A 6,000-nucleotide genomic window follows, 5' to 3' on the forward strand; every position below is an offset into this window, starting at 1 on the left:
AGGTTGGGACCTGGATCCTATGCGCTGATGCTGCTCTCGCTGGCTGCACTCCAAGGTGAGGCACAGGAAAGAAACGTGGGAAGGGAAAAACTAGACTGCAAGCCAAAGAGAAAGAAAGATCCAGAAAATAAGCTACAAAAGCGCAAAATCTGACCAAGGCAGCAAGTAATGGTCATAGATTTTTAACAAATATCACACAGACTGGATGCCTGTGTGATATTTGAAAATGAGAAAAGACAACAAGATTTAAGTCACATCCTGTACGTTGGTGGATCGTGATTCCTTGCAGGTAAACCAGCTTGTTGGTGCAGACAAGCAGAAAGAAGATGAGAAATAGTGATTGATGACTACTTATCTTCTGACACAAAGTTCCTTCCCTTCAAAAACCGGGCGGGCTGGGCCGGGCCGGTCACACCACTTTGCTGCCATAACAAGTACAGGGTTGAGTGGCTGCTGTGCGGAGGTGGGCAGCATTATGTCATTTTTTTCTGGTGAGATTACAAGAACAAGTGTAGGTACAGCAAAGTCTGGGTTGTCAAAATGCCACCTACCTGCATTACCTAATTTGAGATTACTCACCAACTTCATCTTTATCTTTAACTGTTTAGTTGTCCTCGATCTGTTAAAAACATTGCATATACTTTTTTGATTATTTTGAACCTCTGGAATGACATATGAGAATCTTTTAAATCAGAACTTCAAGCCTGCACTTGTTGAGGCTAATCTCAAACTTTTTTATGCCAATTTCAAAGCTCCTGCATAAAAAAAAAGAACTTTTAAAGGGATAGTTCTGATGTTTCTGAAGTGAAATTGTCCGGAGATGTTATACATGTTTAATTCTTCATCTTGGATTAATGGAGCAGAATCAGGCTCTGGCCAGGATTCGGCCACTCAAAAAAATATCAGAGAGATGCAAAGACAGGCACTGTTTTCTAAATACATAAATGTCTTACTAAAATGGATGTTCAGATGATGTTCAACGCATGCCCTCTATTTGTTTCAAATTCATTTTGTATGAATTACTGCATCAAAGCAATTTTACCTACATGCGTTCACCCTGTTACTATGCTAATTGTTTTATTTAAGTCCAGGATAATTTAATAGTAGCCTTTACCTCATCTGTAATATGTAATAGATACATTTTGAAGCAGAAATTACAACAACAAAAAAAATAGATTAGTATGTGTGTGAACTATTGTAACATTTTTCAAATAATTTTTTTTTTTTCTAAAATGCCTTAAATACAACCCAACCATATATACTAGTATTTGCCAAAGTAGGGTTGTTCTGATATCTGCCAGAGGTAAGACGCTAACTATGCCAGATCTCTCCATGGAACCCCACTTTAAATAGCCTGAACTATCCCAGATTTGGGTTTGGTTTCAAACATTTGTTTTAAATAACTCTTTCGTCTATTAGGCAGTTAAATTCAACATATATAATTTTTGAAAACATACATTTTTTTCAGTACCTACATTGTACATTAAAGCATCAGGTTCCATTTTCAAGACTCTTATTTCATAGAAACATTACTAGCAAACAAATGATGCACTACAACTAAAAAAAAAAATTAAAAAAATACTGAAAAGCTTATACACTTTGAAATTTCTGTAAATTGGCTTAAGAAAAATGTGGATGTTCAAACTGGTTCTTTGTGGCCGTAGTCAATCATAACTTTCTATGTCATGTTTCTAGGATCACACCTAATTGTGAGCTGGTCGGTGAACCTGCATCCTCCTGCAGCAGCTGTGCGCTCCTGGCCTGGCAAATGACTGAGTGAGCTACTTCCCTGACGATATAGCCGTCAGGTTCGAGCCAGGACTAGAACTCGGAAAAAAGCCTTGACATAAACTCTGAGGCAGAGTGGAGAGGATTCAGCAGCTCAGACATTGTGGAACACATCTGTCAACATCTGGATACATGCTCAGTAGAAAAATCGATGTAATAAATGTGCTAATGCCACAGTTACATCAACCAGCTACACATTGTTTGACTTTCTCATTTTTTCCTGAATTGAACTTGGATAAATATTGTTTCTCAATGTGCATCTGCTCTTGATTTTCACTGCTTCTTCATGCTGTGACATTTATTCATGAAAGGGATCAACAACCGCTGGAAAATTTAAAGGATAGTAATCCGATGGACTTTTCATTTTGTGCATCTTTTGCACATGTAAAGTAAAGTACATAAAATCAGCTTTGTACAGTGCCATGCAAAAATATCTATCCCCATTGAACTTTTACAAGGCCAAACCTCAATACATTGTAATGGGATTTTAGATTAGATAAAAACAATAGTTTATAGTTGAAATGTGAAAGAATGGGACAGCATGTTTTTTATGTATTACAGATAATATTCTGAAACCTCTGCTCTGCACATGTACTTACAGTTTGCTGCAATTACAGATTTTTGGGAATGTCTCTACCTATTTTGCTATTGTACAGACTGACAACTAAAATAAATAAAATTACCTACTTGCCACCACTGCCGTATTGTACCATGGGAATGATTTAGTGTTACTTTCTTACCTTCTGGAGGAAATTTGGCTTAGTTAGAGATATCAGAGTATAAGGGAGCCTAATGACATATGCAAGCCACTAATGCATGCCCATTATTCTAAATTTCACAATTATGCACTTCTTTGCTCTCACAAAAAATGCATTGAAGTTTGTGGTTGTAATGTGAAAATTTGAAGTGCTGTCAGTGCTTTTTGTGATGAACAAAATCAACCTATGTGAGATCAAGGTGCTGTGCTGAGGTTGTTTATTCAGTGGAACTGCAGCTTCTGTCTTCCAGTTCCCTTCACAAAGACACCATTGTTGCAGGTTTTTGATGAATGCCAACCGAAAACACTCCCAACTGCATTTCTTTGTGACACATTGGCAGTCTTTTAATGTAGGCCGATCGTCCTGGCGCACTGTTCGTTATGACGATGATTTATAGCTCCATCCCTTTGTTGTGTCTGTAAAAACTTGTTGGCAGAAATAAATAAAAAAAGTGTATTTAAGCTGCTGTCTGTTTGTTCTGTTACTGCACCTGGGGATTTATCTAACTAATAAGCAGTGAGATGTTGTTTTTAAAAGGATATAGGCAAGTATAAGTTTTGCACTCACAAAGCTAAGTAATAGAAACTACTCAGTTCTGGGCAGTGGTTTTAATGCAATTTTGGATGCAAGCACTGTTGCCTTGCAGCAAGTAGGTCCTGGGTTTGATTCCCGGCCTCTAAATTCTCTAAATTCTCACTAGGTGTGAGTGTGTGTGAATGGTTGTTTGTCCTGTCTGTCTCTGTGTTGCCCTGCGACAGATTGGCGAACCCTGCCTCTCGTCCGGAATGTAGCTGGAGATAGACACCAGCAACCCTCCAGACCCCATTAGGGACAAAGGGTGAATAGAAAATGGATGGATGGAAATGTATATTTTATATAATTTACACAATTTCAAATATACATACATATTTAATTGTACACATACAGAGCCACTGATATTTGGATACATGTCAATTTGTAAATTGGAAACAAAACACATGTTTTATGTAAGCATCGTTAACCTTCTGATATAATTTTGACTGGGCACTCGACCACTCTTCTGAACAAAATAATACAGTTTGCATAAATTATTAGTATGCTGCCAGAATTATTCCAGAACCTTGTTGATGGCTACAAAAAGATTTTTTCTACACACTGCCACCATATCTTCATTCAAATATTATTGGGAGTGTACAAACCCATTTAAATCAGGCCAGCCTAATCGCAAACCTATTTGTAGAAGTAAAAAAAGAAAACTGTTAGTTTAGATGTAGTGGAAACATTGGGGGGGAAAGTTTTGGAGATGGAGCAGCTCGGCAGAGGGAGAACAGGAAGACAATCCAGACAATTCATGTATATAGTGAAGAAGGGCATGGAAAAGGTTGGGGTAATGGTCAACAAGGCAAAGGTTGAAGTGATAATAGAATTGATCAGATGAAAGGATGATCTTGTAAGGCAAGAGCAGCCAAAAGAAGAAGAAATTTTGGAGTGAAAAAGAAAATGTATCACAAGTTAAATTCTTATGGTCTTTAGGAGAGAAGATCAGTATGTTGAACACATTTTTTTCTGCTCTAAGGTATTTTTTTATGTCACTTTTGTATTTATAATGTCAACGGAGAAGTACCTTATATCCTAGTCTGGTTCAGTATGAGTCAGACTGTTGGGAGTTTTTCACCAATTACAAGTCAAAATCCCCACAGGGCCTTTTTCACATGTAGAAACCCATGCCAGCCTAAAGCGTAAATATAATTATTGCTTTCAATTGGACTGAATAAGTCCAACAAAGTCACTTCTTATTCTAATGTCATTCACTGTCGATGTTTGCTGAGAACAGGGGAACCTTCGTCCCTATGTGTGAATGAGCGTGGGTGGAGGTTCTAAGAGGGTGCGGTCATCGTTTGAGGGGTTGCATATTGTCATCGCTTTCAGTTCAATAAAAAACTAACTGTATGCTTCATGCTTTTATTCTCCAGCTTGTTGTAGTTTTGACAAGTTTTGTCAAACATCATATGGATTAATTAAGAACTATATCTGAAGGAGACAACAATACAAAATGGAAGAAGAAAAGAAGACCGAGGGCCCTCTGGCTTATGTTTTGTAACTTGAGCTTCATGACATCTTTATGGCTCTGGTTATAGTCAACAACATTAGCATGTCCACAATGCATTTCTCTGCTTGTCTGCCTCCCCCGCTTCTTTTTTCTTCTGTTTTTTTTTTTTTTTTTTTTTTTTCACACACATACACATAAACACAACTCTTCGGGGGGAAAAAAATGACCTCTATGCAGCTCTCAATTCACTGCACTTCTATAGCTTTGAATGGAGCGGCTCAACAAAAGGTGACATAATTTTCTCAGGGTTTGATTGGCCCCCTTCGTGCCACAAGATGACATCATGTAGGCCCCGCAGAAACACATTAACATGACCACCAGCACCCTTACCCCTCTGTTCTTGGATGCTGGGTAGTAAAGACAAGAGTGCAAGGCCTGAGCAGTGGGGCAGGACTTGGCAGAACATTGTATTGCAGCGTGGCTGTCCATAATGAGCCAAGGCAGCGCCGCTCTTGTGTTTGTGGTAAACAGTCTTGGGAAATGATACAGAGAGATGGGAGGAAGGGGGATGTGCAACACATTCTTCAATATAAGGTTTGAGTTCTCTTGAGATAACATTACACAGACAGAAAACATAACAAAACCATCAACAAAAACTCTGTTGCCAGTTAGCTTTAGCTTGAGTGAGTTATAGAATGTCAGGAGAATAACTGTGGGTGTACATTTTTTATTCCTTTTATATTTTGACAATAGCATTTTGTACTGATCAGTAGTCTGTTTGCTGGTTCTGGTTTCTTTTCGAGATTAAGAACTCTGCCATCTCAGAACCTGGCAGCTCTCTGTGTAGGAGATGTGAGGAGAACTGATCAGTCAATCAGAGAGAGACTTCAGGAAACATGAAAGCTGTGTTGACCAAGACATGCAAAGCATGGGTTTTACAATGTTTATGCATTCTTTTGACTAAAGGCAGATCAAAAATATTGTAGCAAAATATTCTTGGAGATACAGGCCTGTTCAATGTCTGGAGATGTTTTCACATCCAAGGTTTCAAACACGTAATTGTTCCAATCTTCGAAGTTATCAAAAAAAATTACATTTATATTTGAAAAACTAAAAAGTCATTTTTTGCAGGTATCCAGATATATCTATAAATAGACTTATTGTCCATAAAGGTTTCTTTGTAGGTATACAAAAATGCTGCTTTTGTGTGTGTGTGTGTGTATGTGTTTTACATTGAGAGGTCTGGGGGAAAAAAAGTGTACACCAAAGCTGGTTTATTAAGCCTCAAAATGGCCACAAAATGCCCACCTATATACTGGTTAACCCCGCCTTCCCAATTTACCCTGGCCAATCAAAGTCCAGCTCTTATCACTGCCCCTATGATAAAAGAGCTTGATTTGAGGTGGTCCTCCTCCTTAGCAGGGT

The 6,000-nt window shown here is 38.2% G+C and overlaps 1 long non-coding RNA gene across 1 annotated transcript in view; it reads left to right on the top strand.

Moving 5' to 3' along the window:
- Positions 1–3,008, top strand: part of LOC122821790 — a 51,789-nt gene extending 48,781 nt beyond the window's left edge. The window contains exon 4 of the long non-coding RNA XR_006369063.1: positions 1,696–3,008. This is a non-coding gene — a long non-coding RNA (uncharacterized LOC122821790). The remainder of the gene's footprint in view (positions 1–1,695) is intronic.
- Positions 3,009–6,000: the final 2,992 nt, after the last annotated feature.

This window comes from Gambusia affinis, linkage group LG19 (genome assembly GCF_019740435.1).
Source record: "Gambusia affinis linkage group LG19, SWU_Gaff_1.0, whole genome shotgun sequence".
Taxonomy (NCBI): Eukaryota; Metazoa; Chordata; class Actinopteri; order Cyprinodontiformes; family Poeciliidae; genus Gambusia; species Gambusia affinis.